The sequence below is a fragment of the Crotalus tigris genome, unplaced genomic scaffold (genome assembly GCF_016545835.1).
Source record: "Crotalus tigris isolate CLP2741 ecotype Arizona unplaced genomic scaffold, ASM1654583v1 scf7180000019051.236932, whole genome shotgun sequence".
Classification (NCBI taxonomy): Eukaryota; Metazoa; Chordata; class Lepidosauria; order Squamata; family Viperidae; genus Crotalus; species Crotalus tigris.
In genome coordinates this window covers 205,893-226,709 of record NW_024097345.1, presented here as the reverse complement: position 1 = coordinate 226,709, position 20,817 = coordinate 205,893, and the positions used below count along the sequence as shown (strand labels likewise).

Below are 20,817 nucleotides of genomic sequence, written 5' to 3'. Positions count from 1 at the left end.
TATCCAAAGTTGTAGTCAGTGCATTACAGGAGTATCATTAGATACTGACCAGGAAGATCCAGATTCAAGTTGATGTTCAGCCACAAAGTTCAATGGATGACTATGGGCCAGCGACATTCTCCCTGTTTCGTCTGCCTTACAGATTTGCTGGTTGTGTGGAGGGGGGAGGGGAGGGGGGAATAGAAAACAATGAGGAGAAAGTGCTATGAATGCCACTCAGAAGAAAGATGAGACATATGAAAAATAAAAGAAATGGTGATAGGCAGCTAAAAAAAAAAGAATAAAAATTGTTCGTTGACATACCTTAAGCTGAAGTAACACCTGAGGATTACAGCCATGTGTGCATTTGTATGTGAGACTTGCCATACTTTTATTCAACAGACCTGTCCTTTTGAAGCTGAAAACCCATAAATAGAGCATTCCAAATCTAGTCTGGATACTTGTAGATCAATCAATCCATAGCTCCTCTAATTCAGCAAATCTACTTCAAGGCAAACTTCTAGACATTTCTCTGTGACTGATACCCTACTAAGTCATCAAATGTCCATTTTCAAAATAAGTCCCCAGTTTTAATGAACCAGCCTGTCTTCTGCTATTTCCCTAGGTCACCCTTAAAACTCTAACATGGGAAGTTACTGAGAGCTAGAATAAGGTTTCCCAGGCTGCAGATTTCCAGGTGGTGACACATATTACAGGAAAATTGGCTTTCGTGACCTCAAATGTGATAAAAATAGACTGGCTTTAGAAGATGAATGTTACATTTTCCCATTCAGTTCAAAAGGTACCAATGGTGGCAAAATGTGCTGAAACCTGTAGACACTGACTGCAGCAAAAGAAGAAGAGTACTTTAATTTTTGTGTCCCCCCCAAAAAAAAAGAATTTAAGTGAAAATTTACATTTTCTGGAAACAAGCTACTCTTTATTATTGTGTATTGTTTCTAGTTGAGAGTATATTTTTTAATAACAAAAAAAGAGAGCAACCTATATTCTGAGCGTCCTTTGTTTTTAACTCTCAGCTGTTTATAGTTTTTTGTGATGCCCTGATCTATAAGTAATTACAGGTAGTCCTCGACTTATGACAATTAAGCCCAAAATTTCTGTGGCTGAGTGAGACAGTTGAGTGAATTTTGCCCCATTTTACAACCGTTCTTGGCACAGCTGTTAAGTGAATCATTGTGGTTGTTAAATTAACAACATGATTGTTAAGTGAATCTGACTTCTTCGTTGACTTTGCTTGGCAGAAGGTCATCAAAGGTAATCACACATGACTGTCATAAATATGAGCAAGTTGCCAAGCATCTGAATTTTATTCATGTGACTGTGGGGATGCTGCAACAATCGATCAGTCATAAGTCACTTTTTTCAGTGTTATAACTTCAGATGGTTACTAAAGGAACTGTTGTAAGTCAAGGACTACCTGTACTGTTCAGTACAAGAAAGAATGACTTCTATTCCTTCAGTGGCATTTCATTGTGTGCTATTGATTGTCTTATCTTCATTGGGCTGTAAAGTTTAAGAGGTGGGGAATAGAGAAAATATGGGTGAAGGGTGAACTTTGGGCTTGTAAATGGAAACCCAGGTTCTAGCCCACTTTTCTGCAAAATGAAACTGAAGGGGTCTTGGTACCTTCAGGCTTGGTGTGATGGTGATGATAAAGCTATTCCTTGCCCAAAGCTAGTATTTCAGAAAACTCTGGGTTAACTCTAAAGCTACGATCAAAGCTGACACCAGCCAGTCCACAGAAAAACTCAAAAGAGATAGTGTAAGATCACACAACTGAATGGATAACATTATCATCAAACTTATGTTAATTATCCCAGTGGTTGGAAATTGTGGAAGTTCAAATCTCAAGCTATTCAGAGAACTGTTGTGGGATTAATTGCACAAATATGTCCATGGGCATCTCCCACAAGGACCTTGAGATAACAAACGGACTACTCCAGACACAGGATGCATTCATCAACCATTTGGACAGAGTCTGATAAGAACACCTGCGTAGCCTTGCATCTGGAGAGTGTCTGTTATTTGATATATTGTAACCACCCCTATATACGTCTTTTGATTACGCTGTGTGATGTAAAAACCTTAGTAACAATAAAAGAGGGTGCTGGAGTCAGCTCTTGGCTCTCATCCTGAGATACCTGCGTGCGTGTCTCATTCTCCATGAGAGACCACCACATCTGGTGACCCCGACGTGATCAACTGAAGGATACGTCCCTGCCGACCCTTTACTTATCGCCTGGAATAGGCTTGGTGCACCCGACGAAGTTGCTGGCAACTGACTCCTCTTCGTAAGTATGGGGGGTGGAATGTCTCATGCTCAAAAGCAGCATGTGGAGGAGCTGAGGCTACTTGGCAGGAAAAAATATCTTACTGATCAGGAACAGAAATTAACCCGTCACCTTTCTAAATCTGAGGCTGTTAAATTGCTTGCTTACGTATGGGCTAACTGCTCATCTTATCCGAAGTCTGGATCTTTAAAAGTAGATACATGGAGGAAAATTGGTACCGTCCTCCATCAATCTCCAAGACCCCCCCCCCAGAGATTTTGTGCCTTTGGAAAATTGCCTATACCCTGATTCAAACCCATGCTGACTCATCAGCCTTTATTAGACCCTCCACCGTATAAAAATCCGTCTGTTATGTTGGCCACTCCCTTGCCCCCTGGAGCAGGTTTTAACCCTCCTTCTGCCCCTGCAAATTTTATGGATCCTGATAAACAACAAACAGCCTCTCCTGTTCCTGCCACGTTGCCGCCTCTCTCCCGGCCCGGAATCATCCGTGGTGCTTTTCAAAAGGCTTTAAACAATGGTGATTTAAGCGTTTCTGAACTATCCGAGACAGAGTTGTTCCCTGTTACTTACCAACAGACTGCAACAGGCATAGTAGTTGATTGGGAAGCACTTCCTTTGGCTATGATCAGAGAATTGAAAAAGGCTACAAAAGATTATGGCATAACCAGTCCCTATACTAGAGGACTAATACATTCAGTTGCTAGTGCATATCGAATGTTGCCTCAAGATTGGAAAGATCTGTTCCGCATGCTTCTTAACGGAACGCAATATGTAGTTTTTGAATCTGAATATAAAAGAGAGGCACAAAACAGAGCTAATCACCCAGGTTCACAATGGACAGCAGAACAACTCTTTGGAGAAGGTAATTTTGCTACCCTTAATGCTCAGGCTCAAACTTTTACTCCCTTTGCATTTCCAATTATTAATACTTATGTTCTTTCTGCCATGGCTCGTGTTGATGAGTCTGGCACCCCGATTCAATCTTTTTCTGCCATTCGCCAAACTGCAACTGAATCCTATGCAGACTTTGTGAATCGCCTGCAAGTTGCCATTGAGCATCAAATTTCAAACAGAGATGCAGCAAATGAAATCCTCATAAAATTGGCTTATGAACATGCAAATGCAGACTGCCAGTCCATTCTTAAACCATTTGTTTCCAGTCCCTCGGCCACACTAGCAGACTTTCTTAAAGCCTGCCGCATTGTGGGAACCAATGCTTTTCAAATGGACACTCTTGCAGCTACAATCCAAAAGGGGAATCAACCCCAAGGCACTTGCTTCAATTGTAAAAAACCTGGTCATTTTAAAAAACAATGCAGAGCCCCAGGAGGTGGCGCAGCTTGACCCGCTGCCATCCCCGGAGCCAAGCCCAAAACTGTGTGCCCAAAATGTAAAAAGGGTTTTCATTGGGCCAATCAGTGCCGCTCCTCTCAGTCCAATCAGGGAAACTAACAACGGGGTCTGCAGCTAACCCCTCTCCAAAGGCTGCATCCTTTTCAGACTTCACTTCTGCTTCGCAATGTTTTTCTGGCATAGATTTAAAATTGGCTTCTGCTCTTTCTGTTACTTTTCCTAACCTACTCACGGTTGCTGAAACTCTTTATTCTGGACCCTTGGCTCCAGAAACAGAGGGAATAATTCTTCCCACACCTGTTGCTCGGGAACAAGGAGTGTTTGTGCTTCCAGGTATGATAGATCCCATGTATAGAGACACCCTAAAAGTCCAATTTTATACCAATCTCCCTGTCACAATGAACCGGGAGGATACGGTGGCACGCTTGGTCTTATTACCACGTGCAGCACCACCCATTCCAGAGGCTGCATATGCACCTCACTCTGGGAATTCTTCCTCTGACTTATTGGCACTAATAAAGCAAATTACTCCCCAAAAACTGGTGATGCCTTTTTAAATCAATGGCATTCTTTTTTCTGGTCTTGTAGACTCTGATGCGGATGTCTCAGTCATAAGAACAGCTGAATGGCCCTCTAACTGGCCCCTGGAATCCTCACCAGCAGTAAGGGGAGTGGGAGGACTTCAACAAGCAAGCTCCAGTAAAAATTGGCTTACTGCACAACGAATCACAAAAGGCATTTCTGCTAAATTTAAACCTGTCGTCCTCCCTCTTCACACAAATTTATGGGGCAGAGACTTACTCTCTCAATTTAATGTGAAGTTAACTCTGGAAGACTAATAATGCCTCCTTCACCCATTAATCTTGTACTTTTTACCTTAAACTTTTTGAATGTTTCTGGCACCCCTGGCTCAACTGCCGCAAGCAGGCATTTTTCTGCTTCTCCCACAGATTCTTCACGCCCCCAGGTATACTATCGACATTTGCCTGATCCCACCTGGAAAGGGCCTGCCTCCCTCATTACTTGGGGTCGAGGCTATGCTGCAATAGACGACCATGGCGAGATCATTTGGACTCCAGCTCGTTGTGTTTGTCCTTATATGGCTCAACGTACACCACCTCAGCCAGGCATATGAGGATCAGGGACTGTGGGCTTTTAATGCTTTTGTACGGGATGCCAGGCGCACTGCTCTTACACTTAACCTCACGAACTGTTGGATCTGCATGCAAATTCCTGGTGACAGTCGTGGTGGCCTTATTTTCCATGCCATCCCGTTCAATGAAACAGGATGGAAGCAGCTGTGGAAAATAACTACAGAGACATTGAATATGACATATGCTGTGGGCGCTCATATAATGGAACCTGCCAGATTTTGTTTTTATAGCACAGGACTATTCCGTATTGCCATTTATTTGGGAACTTATAGTAATTGTCAACAAGTTATTATATGGAATTCAGTAAAGAAATGCAAATCCATCAAAAGCAACCTTACTAAGATAAATGACACTTATCGAAGCAATCAATGGACAAACATCAGTACCTACATGGCTTGCCTTGACATGGAATCCATAATACCATTTGCTAATGAGTCTCACCAGGGTTATTATGAGTTACCCGATATGTGGCTACTATGTGGCCGTAGAGCCTATCGCCAGGTGCCTAAGGATTGGAAAGGTACCTGTACACTGGGCCTTTTGACCCCTGCTGTATATGCCTTGCCTCATCTCCCTGATGGACGCCTGCGGAACAAACGTGATACTGGTTCCTCGGATCCACCCCTAACATTGGGTGGTAGTTTAGAGACTCAAATCAGCATTCTACCCAATCTAGGAGTTGCCATGAACTATAGGGACCTTCATTTGCTTAACAATTGGACTGTCCATATGTTTAATGAAACAATCAACAGCATTAATATGATTAATCAAGAAATGGGGGAAATGAGGGAAGTAGTTTTGCAAAATCGGTATGCTTTAGATATTTTTTTTAGCAGCAAAAGGCGGTGTATGTGCCTTAATTCATTCTCATTGTTGTATGTATATACATGATTTTCAACCTAATATTTCTGCTACAGCTAGGAAAATGGAATTTATGCTCCAAAATAATCCCTTATGCAGTGATGGATCAGGCACCGTGGATATTTGGGGTGCCCTTTGGTCCTGGCTACCGGATGGATCCTGGCTACGATCTTTGATTTCTATTATAGTAACCATTTTGATATTATTTGTATTGCTATGTTGTTGCATTCAATGTATTCCCTCCCTCCTCCAAATGTGCAAAAATGTTACGCCCTCCACTAGGAAGGATGCCTTAATCAGTGAATCAAGATCCCTTCTGGAACTGGAAGTGAGTAACATTGAAAAAACAGAAAAGGAGGAGATGTGGGATTAATTGCACAAATATGTCCATGGGCATCTCCCTCTCCCACAAGGGCCTTGATATAACAAACGGACTACTCCAGACACAGGATGCATTCATCAACCATTTGGACAGAGTCTGATAAGAACACCTGCATAGCCTTGCATCTGGAGAGTGTCTGTTATTTGATATATTGTAACCACCCCTATATACGTCTTTTGATTACGCTGTGTGATGTAAAAACCTTAGTAACAATAAAAGAGGGTGCTGGAGTCAGCTCTTGGCTCTCATCCTGAGATACCTGCGTGCGTGTCTCATTCTCCATGGGAGACCACCACAAACTGTACCAATGCTGATAACACTGGTTGCCATAATCCCAAATATTTATTTAACTGGGCAGACAATGAGATTTTATAAAGTAAAATTGTTAGGATTTTTTTATTTGTTTCTTTGATTCTTAAACATTTAATTCTCCAGATTCCTATTCCAAAATGTTCTAAGCCATTGAGTAAGTAAACTCTAATCAAAATGGTGAAGAAGGGCTGAAGGCAGGTACCAACATAATAAACTAACTGAAGGCTTAATCAGGCTAGCTAGCTGGCAATTTGAATTTTGTTATGAAAGTTAAAGACCAACCATCAAAGGAAGGAAAAGAAAAGGAGAATAGAAAAGACAGAGAAATGAAGAAAAGAATAAATATGAGGCAAAAGAAGGTACACAACATAGAGGAAAAAGAGGAAAAGAAAGCAAGAACTACTAGGATACCACAACAGTCTCAGGTGCAGAAGATTAATTGTAGTTTAAAGCCAGGTTTTCTCACAGTCCTTGTTTTTATAATCAACATGAGCCTGAGCTATGCAACTATATAACCATTGTTTATTATTATTGATGTTAACTATTATGCTCATTGTAAGAACATGCATTTAATTGAGTTAAACATTTTGATAGTGAGTGAATCCTTTTCCTATGTACAAAGGAACGGGAAAAAACCACCTTGAACCCAGGAACTCTTTCAAAGACAAATACACATTAAACAAGGGCTACATGTGCCAACTAAATTATTGAGCATTTTAAGGCTTATAACATCTTGGAATCTCCTCTAAACTATGTGTGTGAAAGCCACCTGAGTATAATTCTTACAAATTATAGGTAACAAAAAGCATTTGAAATATTACATATGAAGATTCTGACCGAGACAGAATATTCTAATTACTAATCCACTGAAGCAAAACCTCTTTGAGATATTATATAAAAATTGGCCACTTTCACAGAAGCATTTTGTTGCATCTTTTGCCCGGTGCATATGCTGAAAAGTGTGTGTGTGCAGTGAAAGTGACCGAAACATGAATTACATCCTGGGAGCTTCAAATAAGTGCTTTTGGGTGACATAGTTTCAGCTGAAGCTCATTTTTAAAGCAGATTTCCCACCTGAACCAATCTTTCCTTGATCTGGATCCAGAAAGAGATTTCTCAATAGGTACTATTCCTTTTCACCAGATTGAAGTGGAAATCCAAATAGTGTTAATTCCTTGATGTTGTCTGAGCTTAGTTGTTTTCTTGCAGCTGTTTCATTACCCAAACTAAGTAACATACTGATTATGTTATCTAGTTTAGGCAATGAAACATCTCAAAAAAACAACCAAGCTCAGAGAGCATCAAGGACACCATCCCCCATTGCAACCCAGAGCTATAAAATTAGAAGGCCATTTTTACCATTGATTTACATATTTACAATTGAAAGAAAGGCTTAATTTAGATTTTTAAAAGTTATGGATTTGATTTTGTAAAAAAAAAATGAATTGGAAAGCTTTGTACTTGAGGTGAAAAAAATGAAACTTTGATTTGGTTTTGCTGATTAGATAGGTTTGTTGTTATAGAAATGGCTAGTGTATGTTATTATGTAAAATCAAGAAGCTGAAATCATGTGTTATTACTTTATTCTACTGCACCAAAAAGAGTCAGAAGTCAATGCTTTTCTTTTTCTCCCCCCCCCATTTTCCTATTATTTCCATTTTTTTTTTGTATTTCTGTATTTTATATTTTGATAAACTAATACAAATTTAAAATACAAAAAGAAAATCTCCTCTGTCCATATCCGTGGCTACCATGACTTCATAATCCTAGTCCTAATCATACCATGAATGGCCTATTGAAACCATTCCCAAGCAAAAACAGCCCAATTGAGATGCACTGTATCAAGAAAGTCTAAGAAATCAGATCCATTGAAATAAATCAGGCTTAATTCACAATAAAAGTATTATTGTATTCTTTTACAAACAGTATCAGATATCTACACTAATCTAAATCCAAGATGCATATAAACAAATACAAATTATAGAAAATACAAAAAAAAAAATCCTACTACAATGTGAATAAAGAAACAGATACTGCATCTGTACAAATATACCATATATGTAAAATATACCATATTATAGTCTGTTGTTATTGAGGTAAATTATAAAATCCAATCAGGTTTGATAAAATTGTAGTTCACACTTCTGATAGCTCATTATTTTAACTTTATCTATGATTGAGAATTTTTTTCTAATGTGACAATTGAAGAGAACATGTTAATTCACATCTCAACTGTTACATTACCTGAAGTTTTCCAAGGTTGCACAATTATTATCTTGACTGCTAAATTAAATAGATAATAAGTTGTTTATTTTTAAATTTGAGGTCTGATCCTGTAAATAAATGTCATAAGTCTAACTCTGGGTAGCGCTGAATTCTTTGTTTAGCAAAGATACTTATCTCCCCAAACCTTTATGCCAAAATAGTATAAGTTTGTCATATGATAGCCACAAATAAAAACTGATCCCTTGCTTTGGACAACTTCTCCACCATTTGGAAGAATAATTTTGATACATGCCACATGTGCCAAACACAAGTCAACTGCTTTCAGTGTATAATCTTTCACTGCAGTTCTTACACTGAAGTGGAGATGAATCCGCCCAGTTTCCATAATGTCTGCCAATTAATTTCCTGTATGGGATTATCGAGATTTGTATCCTAAGGTTCTTTTAAGCCATTTGACGTACCTCCTATTTTTTTTTAATTGCACTAATAACCTATAATTTTTTGTGATTGCTTTTTTTCATTGTTCTAAATAGTGAAGTATTAAATACTCAAAATTGATATAAAGCCATGTTCCTAAAATTCCAATGTTTCTATTGCCCCAGAAAAAAATGAGTTGATACCAAAAGAGCCATGGAATCTTATCACTTATTTGTTGATCTTTATTGAGAGGCATTCTATTACTATAGAGTATTTTAGTCTATAAATATTGTATTCTCTCAAATATTTCACTTTAATCAAACCATAATAGGTATCTTGGGCTACATGTATTATTAAAGATTGTAAAGGAGAAGTATCCTTTATCAAAGCTATGTATTTAATCTTCCAAATCTGAAGCATTGTTTTAGTGAAAACATTTTCAATCTGTTTCATTCTTGAAAAAAACTTTGGATAGAAAAATATTGATTTATCTTATTATTTGGCACTAATAAATTTTCAGTTTGGATCCAGTGTTTAGAAATAAATGGAATAAATGTGCCCCAACTTAATAATATATTGCCCAGCCTCCTTGGTTCCAAGGTCTATATAAAAACTTTTTATTTATTGAAAAATGTTTTGCATGAAAGCAAAAGTTTTCTTTCTTTCTTTCTTTCTTTCTTTCTTTCTTTCTTTCTTTCTTTCTTTCTTTCTTTCTTTCTTTCTTTCTTTCTTTCTTTCTTTTTGCAAAAGTCTTAAAGCCTGTACTGGAATTTCCACAGGAAGGCATTGAAATAAAAAGTTGAGTCATACAAACATTTTAATTTTTACCAATGTAATTCACTCTAACATATTAAAATGTTTCAACATTTTTCATTTCCCTATTTAATTTCTTCCATGTTAGTAAAATTTTATTAGTAAATAATTAGTAAAAGTTTATTATATATCTAAGTGGAAATTCAAAAATTACTAGTGGGGAACTATTCAAGGATATTTGTTGCATTTTATACTGAAAGCATTTTTTGCTTTTGGTCTTTTTTGGGGGGTTAGGAAATCTAAAGACATTCCTAGGCATAAAGTATCTGGAGCTGAATACAAATTATTATATGTGGCTGATACATTATGGGTTTTTATGTGTATGAATGCTTTATATTAAAATGTATTGATACATTTTAATACAACAGTTTGGTAAAGTTTCAAGTTACTCAGCCAAATGAACCAGTTTTTATTCAGTTCCTATAAACTGTTACAGAAATCTGTAAAAAATATTACCTTTCTTGGAGTTTAAATTATTTTATTTATCTTAAATTAGCAAAAAAAATGCTATTAATAGAAGTAAGCATTGTTTATTCCAGATTAATATTGACATAAATACTGTAGATGGTTATTCAGATACATTTATATAAAATTTTACTTCACAATTTATGTAAATTTGCAGAGACATACCCATGTTAATACCTTTAGGATATTTCAACTAGAATGATACATTTATTGATAAACTTTTTATAACAAAGACAAATCTCCTTATCCAATTCATGATGACCATATGATAATGGAGGTGTTGACTTTCAGTTTTATTGCTGAGATATATTTTAACTGTTTTTTCTGTATGGAAACAAAATTGATTAAACTCCAAAGCCACATTGTGGGCACAATCAGAAATGCATAACATGACTCTCTAGCATAGTAGGGGGTCAAATCCTTTTTAGTCAAAATTTTGGTGCCTTTCCAGCATTAACAACCATAAAGCATATCTGGAAGTTATGGGAACTCAAGTATTATTTTGATCCTTATTTCCAAAATAAACTCATACTTGGAATAATCCCAATTTGAAAATTCCATTTTTTAACCTTTGTATTCATTGACTACATTAAAGTTATTACTATTATAGATCAGCTCATTGCCAATCATCACTTGAATTAATTCTGGAAGAATCTGGATTATCTAAAATTGCAACATTGCACTATATCCAATTAAACAACTTTTGATTTCTCTATGTGGTTCAGATGTATTGGCAGCATTGAAAGATTGCTGGGTTACTCTTAGCATTGAATTGTGTCTTGCATGATTCCATATCCACATTCTATATGGATACACACACACACACACACACACACACACACACACACACTTACAGACCTTTAAGGAACATTGTTAAACTGAGCATTAGTAATTTATGAGAATTGTGGAATAAAGAGTTAGTATATCAATAGGTAGAAAACTTTAAAATGTTAATATATTTCTTATGCTCTGAACGTGAGATTAATTCAAGAAAATGTTTTTCCCATGTTGATTGGGTATTTTTTTTAAAAAAATTAAAGGGTTGGGTATCAACTTCGTAAAATTCGAATTGCAAAATAATGGAAAGGAAACTTATCATATGATTTAGCTTTGCCCCAATATTGTGATTCTGAGTGATATTCCAAAAGTTTGGAATGTATCATTATATAAAGAATCATGGATTTCTCAAATATAAACTGTGGCTTTCTATCAGTATAATGGCAAAACTGTGCAGTCAAAATGTAGGGCTGTGTTTAAAAATTGAGCAATAATGTGTATATATGCTTTTGTGTGTGTGTTTCCTTTTTTCTGTTTATTTTCCTTTTTTTCGATATATGAATGCAAATAAAAATGTAAAGAGCCTTCCTGTAACTGATGAAAAACCCCTCTCTTGAGAGCTCCAAAGAATGTTAAAATATGGGCTTTGCATTGTCAGTTAATTTTCAAATGTTGAACTAGAACATTGCCAAGGAAATGTGAACACAAAGGGGCCTGCCTCAGCCAATCAAAACAACAGTGTCAACTGATGCTAAATGCTGATTCACAACTTCCATTTTGGAGATTAGAGTGCTACAGATGAAGGAGAACAGGTCTGCCACATCTTGTCCCGGTGATCCTTGAACCTGGATTTGAATCCATGCCCATGCTAAGCCTATTTTGGAGACTCTGTTAATATGAACCTGATACAATTAATGCAGTTTAATTCATGGCAACCGATATTTCTTAAAACTTCTATCGATGTAGCAAAAAGAAAACGAAGCTAAGTCACAGCATGCTTACATAATAAAGGTTTAGAGATGCTAAAATAGGCTCTGGTTTTACACTGGCCTTGCCTGCTTTGTGCAATGCCTGGAATTCATCAATATGGAGTAAATATACATGTCTGATTACACACACAGCCATTAAAGCCATCTGGCATTAGTGTAGTTCTTCAAGAGAATTCAAAAAGTTTTCCCAGTAACTTGCAGAATGTGAGAAGAAAGTAAATATTTGCAGAATTGTGCCAAAGTATGACAACATATCCACAGAGACATCTGCAGCATGTACCCCCAGTAAAATTAAAACCAATGAAATTTAGAAAAGAGAAATCTAGCAAAACTGTTGAAACGTGAGGAAGTATGCTTACCATTTGTATACTAGCAGCATTCTTTCATTCCTACACTAAGGATCAGCCTCCTTCATTCTAATTACTCCAGAATGACTAAATCCTTTATGATGTCTGTTGTTGATTTATTTTCTGCTGATTTAATGTCTTCTATTTAATTATGACCACAGCTTATTAAATACTATATATTCATCTTTTCCTTTTGATGGAATCAGAGTTGCTATGCTAAGACCACTAATTTTGGTGGGGTCAGAATCTTATGAACTTTTACATATTTAGTCCTTGTGTAAATGTCTGGAATATAGAGGAGCACAACAGAAAACTGCTTGCACTTCTTGATCCTGCAAGTTATTTCTTGTCTGATAACGTATCTTAAGAGATTTGCAAATTGGCTTTGTAAGAAAGACAAAAAATATGCCCGCCCTCTTTTTTTCCCCTTCTTCCTTCTGGGCACCCGTTCACCTTTAAGCAGCAAAATAGTCAAACTATATCATCTTCATCATCATGCATTATTTTCTGTGTACTTTCCCCCTGTTCTTTGTTCTGATTGATCCTCTGTTATTTTCTTTCTGAGAACTTGTCAGTTATGTCTTAGCCATGAGGTAAAGTAATTAAAAATAATTCCCCTGGTTTATTGCATTTCAAAGTCAATGTAGCAGTCCCTGAAAGATAGTAGCTTATCATTAGAGTTGACAGTTGTCAAATTTTGCTCTTTAGAACAGTACTGTTTTTAAACTTGGGTTTGTCTTCCACTACTGATATTTTTGTTGTTGCTGTTCAATGGTGACATTTATACCTGGTGTTCAAAACTTTTATGCATTTGATAAGGTGATTTGCCGAAAGGCAGTCTGGCCTTTAGGGCAGACAAGCTGGGGAAATGACACAGGATTGCCCAAAGGCCTAACTATTTCCTCTTAAAAATTGCCCAAGGTGTTTTCTGAAAGCAATGGCTAGAATTTGGGACAATCTTTATAAAATCAAACAGTAATAATTGGGGTTTGTTCCTTGCATTTATATAACCTGTTCTTCTTTATAGTAAATATTATGTAGAATTATCTTATTATTTTGGTATGTTACGGTTGTTTCATTCACTGGTAATCTAATTACTCTCTCCTATGAAGCTGAATAGATTAAAATGGGCCAATTGTCTCTAAGCAGAAGCTGCTTTTCCAGTTTGTGAAGATAACGCTTGGGTAAGAGGGAGGCTCCCATGTGCTACAAATAGTAGACTTTTCTTCTGATTGCACTTAGAAAGGGCCAGTCTAGCTATATTAAGAGGCAATGCCCATGTCATAGATCTAGGATGCTGAAAATTAAAGAGATGAGTGTCTCCTGGATTTTCTGTCCACATAGCAAGGTGCAAATATCATATTCTTGATTAGAAAACTCTTGATGGGGATGAATTTTTTTAAAAAAGGAAGTTTACTGTGCCACTGTAATAGCAAAAACATTGGAACCTATTCATACAAATCATTCTCTATACCATTTTACTTTCCCTCTAGAGTAGGAGTCTTCAAACCTGGGTCTTTTATGACTTGTGGACTTCAACTCCCAGAATTCCTCAGCCAATGTGCCTGGCTGAGGAATTCTGGGAGTTGAGGTCCACAAGTCATAAAAGGCCCAGGTTTCAAGACCCCTGCTCTAGCGTCTTACAATTTTCTTCAGAATTTTCTTAAGATAAAACAGCAGTAGGAAGACTTCTATTTCTTTTTTTTGTAATCCAACACATGCCCAGTATGGGCAGAATTATTTGAAATCTGAAATGAAATGAATATAGGTTGGCTCCTAGGATTAATGTAAGTGTATATATGTATGTGTATTTGTGTGTGGGCATGTATGTCTATGTCTATGTCTATGTCAGTAGGGGAATGGTTGATATAAATCTACAAGCAGCTTGAATGCCATGACATTTCTACTATGTAACCTGATTTTTTTTTTATTTGCTAGAAAGTCACTTCAAAAAATTGTGCTTCTAAGTGCTACTAAATCAGTTTCAGTTATATGTTTGGCCTGTTAGCCAGAAAGTCTGGATTACAAGTGAACTTAATAGCTCTGAAATTTGTTCTCCCCACAGATTTGGGATACATCTGTTAGAGAAGGCACCAGGGATCTTCTTTGACTGAATGCTAGTGATGACTCCAGCAGGCGATTCTGCTTCTTCATGGCAATAACTCTCTTTCTTCAATCAGTCTCCAGAGAAAAGAAAATGTCAGCACACTGGAGTCTCAGAAAGTGAGTTTTCAATCTTCCAGAAAGACAATTGCATCCATAGAATTACCCTCCTGAGGAGGCCTGCAAAAGTGCAGTGTGATAGACCAGCTGCGCTACTTTGCATAAACTCCAACAACTTTCTTAGTTATCAGTCTCAAAAATATATTGTGCACAAACATTATTTTTTCCCCATTTTTATCAATGCAAATAAGCACACAATAATAACTTACTTTAACTGGCCTTTCCCAGGAGGTCCTCTTCCCATTATATATTAGGTAGACCAAGATGAAAATAACAGAATTCACATGTAGTAGGTTCTGTAGCTCTTTTGTTTCTTATGCTTCATCTGTAGAATCTACATAATTCTTGCATTCCTCTGTCATAATTCATCACTGTCATTATAACCTACTGGGAGGTGCTGGCCACAGAATTAGGAAGCATTAATTCTACTAATGTGGCTTGGACAACCTTCATAACAGAGAATTATTTTCAGATTCTGGAGGATTGGCCCTTCTTATTGCTCTCCACTAGCCAGGATGGCTATAATGTTTTCCTATGTGGGTGGGATGTTTGCTAACCAACAGTGACTATATGTGGAGATACGTGGCTTAGACTGTCAACTTGGTCCCTCAGGCAGCTACAGCTAAGTTTCTTTCTCATTTCTGAAAGCTGTCTATGAATCACTTTCAGAATCATCTATTAATGGCACTGGTGAATGGCATGGGTCCATTATTGTTGTTATTAGAGTTGATATATCTGCCACTCCAGTGGACACTATCTACCCTGATATGTACAGTATCTATATCTCACATGGTTATGGAATCCATACTATTTTAATATGATACTTGTGGAGATAAGACAATACCCTGTATTTTATCCCTGCATAATTTTCTCCATCATACCAAAATTGCTTTAAAATCCAAAATATTTGGAACGTGAGTTTATAAACCCAAGGATTGGGGTGGGCTTTACACTAGCTCTTTTGGCACATTAACCAATCTATACCAATCTGGCATTGCATCATGACATAATGGGCTTCTTTGAGCCTTGTGAATCTGAGCCAATTAGCTATCAGCTCAGCTGCTGTTTCAAAGGAGACACTGAAAAAAGATTTCCAGTATTTTCTGTGATGGGAACTCTGATCATTTACCTTCTGATTCTCAGGAGTGCTCCCATCCTGTCAGGTTGGATAGTACCATTGTACTTGGCCACAGTCTCACCATTCTTCATAGTCATGTCAAGGAGCTCCTTTAACATTCCTTCAACCCAATAGTAGACTGAGGGGTTTTTAAAATTATTTTTCCCTCCTTGGCATGAGGAGGAGCTGAGGTGAGTGAAGAACAAGAAGTTCCTGACAGGAACTAGATGCTGCTTGTAAGTACATCTCCTTTGACTGGCTCACGATAGGGCTGTCAGACTCAGGAAGCGGAAGTGATGATAGTTTGCTAAGTGTTAGGCAGTAGTGCAAATATGCTACTTACAGCAGTGGTGGGAGATGAAACCAGAGGCCACAAAGAACCTAGATATTTGTTTGTTTCCTTGTCTGTTTAGCTAATTATTGTTCTGGCTATAGACTAGCTACTTTGAGATGGAATGCTTCTTTTAAAAGCATAGGCCATAGAATCCGACTACTTTCAAAAATTATTGTTTCAAAAATGGTTGTTGTTAAAAATTCTTTTCTGTTTGTTTGGGTGTCACAATTCATAAAAGTCCCTTTGCACTGTAGGTATATTTGTGCTTTGACAAAAAGCAGAGAGCACATTCAGAGAAATGAAAGAAATTGCTTAATCGGAAACATGGACTGAAATTGAAACACCAAGTTACTTAGTGGACCAGCAACTGTCTTTTTTTATCCCCTGTGTAGAATTAATCAGAAGAACAGAGCATTCTTATTGGCAAAGAAATTTGGGGAAGGAAAGGGAGTTTACCAAAATGTCCATCAGTTGTGCCATCATCATAAAATGTGGAGTTTTGGCAGCGTCCTCTTCCTTTAGCTTCTTAGCTCTTGGGGAAGTCCAGTTTTAATGCAGCATGTTTGGCTCTAAAACTCAAGCAATTTCTTTTGCACTGGTATCCCATCAGCAATTTTATGTCTCTTGTGGTTGTCTCTTTCATGGCTAGCCACCTTTTTTCATGGCTAGCTGGTATTATTATTGGCATACTTCACATTCTAGTGTTGTTTCAGACGTTCTTCAAATGCGAAACACACAAGGCTTTTTATTTCTCTTCGGCCTACTAAGATTATTTGAACTCCTTATATGTAAAGCCTCACGTTATGCAAGAAATTAATCATATCGAGGTAAAGTAGCTACTGGGCTTTTGCCAAACACCATAAACATTGGTCAGAATGCAAGCCAGGCATTTACCTATGGATTAATAAAAGCTCTGGATTCAGTTGAGAAAATACAACCTTTCACTAGAAATTATACAGCTTGCCAGATGTACAGTGTAATGTTATCCAAGCCACTGTGTTGCCTAATATTTCTGATTATCATTTATTTTACAAAGTGGTGTTGGTCTAGAGGAGTGAATCTTTCATCACCCATGTTTTGTTCTTTCGATAAGCTTACACAAATATATATTATTGTTAATATTAGATTGTTTGCTGGCTAATAGTTCAAATTGATCAGTGATCACAAGATAGCCTCTATGGTTCTTCCACAAATTGATTTAAATGAAAGATCTCCAAAATCTAAGGGGAAGTGAAGTTTTGGTCTTATGGATATTGTTGGATTAAAATTCCAAACATTTCACCCTGGGTGGGCTGATGGAAGTTGTTATCCAACAGTAGCTGAAAGGTTAGAGGTTCTCTACCTACGATCTTACAGGTAAGATCTGCACTTTAGCTCAGGGGACCAAAGGAGTTTTTAGTTATGAACCACAAAAGATGAGAAAAGTGAGTGAGTGACTAAGAGATTATGGGAAAAGAGATTTGGCACTAAAGGTATAGACTTTGGATTAAATTATACATTGCTTTCTGTGGGGAAATGGTGCTGCTGCCTGTTTTTAGAACATTTGTTTTCTTCCAATATGTTCTGCTTTGAAAACACAAATACTGCATTGAGTGATCTTCCAAAATAAACTAAAGTGTGTAGCACTGCCTCTGGAAGATTTTACTATTTTCAAGTGAGAATAGTTCAGGGAAATCTTGTGAGACTTGTGTGGGTATAGCTGACATGGACATGATATAACAAAATGCCCAATAATTTATATCTTTACTAATATACCATCCCCTTCTTTATAGAAATACCTTTTTGTGTAGAAATATGAAATAAGGATATTTGACTTAAAAAGGGATGCTTACTTTGTCGGATTTCCAAGATTTCCACAAAGGAAAGGAGTGTTGTTGTTTTTTTGTTCAGCAGAGCTGCTCTGCTTGTCTTGACGATGGTGGCTTCTATTTAGGTGCAAGACACCACTGTTTGTGAGGTTGGTCTACCAATCTCACTTGAAGTAATAGGACATATATTTTCAAGTTATTTTAAGTCACAAAGTATGATCTGTCTCAAGAAGGTATGGTGTATATGCAGAGTCACAGATTCAAGGATGTCTGTTTAACATAACAGAGTTGGAAGGGACTTTGGAGTTCTTCTAGTCCACCCCCTGCTCAAGCAGGAGACCCTATCCAGTGTTTCTCAACCTTGACAATTTTAAGGCGTGTGGACTTCAACTCCCAGAATTCCACAGCCAGCAATTCTGGCTGTGGAATTCTGGGAGTTGAAGTCCACACGCCTTAAAATTGTCAAGGTTGAGAAACACTGCTATACCATTCCAGACAAGTGGCTGTCCAATCTTTTAAAAAACCTCCAGTGCTGGAGCACCCACAACTTCTGAAGGCAAACCGTTCCACTGGTTAATTGTTCTCACTGTTTGGAAATTTCTCCCTAATTCTAGATTGCTTTATAATAACTAAAGAAAGAATAGAACAAAAAACAAAATTGTCTCTTTGCACTAATTAAAAATAGTACTTTGTTTCTTGTTCTCTTCTTTCTCTTTTTAATTATTCTGCATTTTAAGTTCTACTGATTTTGATTCAGTAAAAATTCATTTTGTTGCCTGTTCATTTTCTAAAAGTGCTAAACATGTGCAGATTCCTCTCACTGAAATTGGTGTTACCAGAAAAGCATTTTAATTCTTAAAATATATAAAAAGAACAGGATAGTGATTCTTCAGAATTAATCATTAGGCCTATTTTCTTCAACAAAGAGAAAAGCATATGAAGCTGCAGTATACTAAACCAAACCATTTTTACCAGAACTGGCAGAAACCCAGATTTCAGGACAAAAATTTTCCCAGCTCAGCTGGTAAATACTAGAGTTTGAAGCTAGGGTTTTCAGGACATAAACCAGATGCTGTATACAGTAGTGGCCAAAATTGTGGAAAGTGTACAGTAGAAATGCCACCTTTGGTTAAGTTTCCACCAATTTTTCTTCTAATTTCTTTATAACTGTAGCCTTGTTCACTTAATAACACTATTTTACATCACTTTCTGGGCAACCAGTCAACTCTTTGCACCATTACTTTAATTTTACTATGTACTAGTAAAATTTTACTATGTTTTACCAGCTCACAGAAAAAAAACCCAACGAACTAGATAGTGGCCAGATAACACACTGACAAATGTCCTCCTCTCAGCTTCAATACATGACATCAATAACTGAATCCTACTGTGATCTGATTGGCTCATTGCCAAAACAAGATGACACCTAATTGGCTCTCTAAACACTCATGCTCATTGGCTACAATCAGATGAAGGAAAGCTACCTGATATCAACCTAAGCAAGTTGTGCTTCCTTTTTCTGGTTATTTGGCTATAACTTTTCATAGAATACAGTACAGATAATTGAACAAACTTTGTTGCATTACATTCTTGATTAAATTATCTTTCCATTGATATATAATTTTATGGTACTACTTCCCTCCAGAAGTGGTGTTATTAGCCATCAAACCTCAAAAATACACTTTTCCCAAAAGGTTTCCACAATTTTGACCGCTACTGTACTGACTAGCAGCCCCATTGTCAAATTGTAACAAACTAGTGCAGTGATGGCGAACCTTTTAGAGACTGAGTGCCCAAACTGCAACCCAAAACCCACTTATGCATCGTCGAGTGCTGGGTGGGTGTGGCCCATTGACTGGGCGTGGCTGCGGTGGTAATGGCAGACTAGGTGGGACTAAAAAGTTCAATCAATCAATTCCAACTTTGCAAGATCTTTTTTTTTTCCCACAAGAAATTGAAATTGACTGATTGAACCTTTTTTTTTGCACATGGCGGTGGAGGCCTAAAGTGGAAAGGTTTTATAAAACCCAGCTGAAGGCCTAGGACTGGGGCGACGGCACGGGTGCCCACAGAGAGGGCTCTGAGTGCCGCCTCTGGCACCCATGGCATAGATTCGCCACCACTGAACTAGTGCTACTACAGTTGGGTAGGAAGTCTTCAAAGGGCCACCAGATGGCAGCAAAGAGAAACAAAAAAAATCTATTTGCTGCCATCTGTTGGTCATTTGCACTTTTGGGACAAAATATGAGAACATTAAATATAACACTGCCTGCTATCTAGAATGAAATGCCCCCAGTATCTATATGGCTCCCACCTGGATAGCATTTGGAAAGCCCTGAAGATCTGGGTACTCTCTCAAGCCTAAATCAAAGATAAATGGAGCCCCTGTTGGCTGCTGTTAGTCAGGCTTGCCATTTGTATTCTCTATAGTATTTTCACCCATAAGAGCGCATGCACCCATTTAATGGTTCTTAAACCTGAAATGAATCATTGCTCTGTAGGAAGTTTTTATCCTCTGTCCCAAATTTCTTGCATATTGCCAATATTTATTTTAATAAAGATCTAAAACTGCTAATAAAAATTAATGTTTGGTTTAGGTAAAAAAGAACCTTCTCTAAAACATTCAAAATCATGGGGTATTTCCAAGACAGCCAGTGCATTTAGTCCCAGAGAGTGTTAATGCTTTATTTGAATGTATGATTCTTCTGCTGTTGTTGAACAATTATATCCTACCTGCAACTTTTAAAAGTTTTAAAACTATCTTTTATGATTAGCTGATTCTGGAAAATAATCTCATTTTTCAGCCTATTTTTCCAAAACCTCTCAATCTTCCCTCCTCACAACAAACTTCAACTCACAAACCCTCCATTCTTGAAACAAAGATTATTCCAAAGTTTCAATTTCTCATGAAAACATGGATCAAATTAATTTTCTTCCCGATATAT

General features: G+C 37.3%; 1 long non-coding RNA gene across 1 annotated transcript in view; it reads right to left on the bottom strand.

The window, feature by feature from the left end:
- Positions 1-20,817, bottom strand: part of LOC120315012 — a 32,208-nt gene that overhangs the window by 664 nt on the left and 10,727 nt on the right. Inside the window, exon 2 of the long non-coding RNA XR_005558584.1 lies at positions 50-147. This is a non-coding gene — a long non-coding RNA (uncharacterized LOC120315012). The remainder of the gene's footprint in view (positions 1-49; positions 148-20,817) is intronic.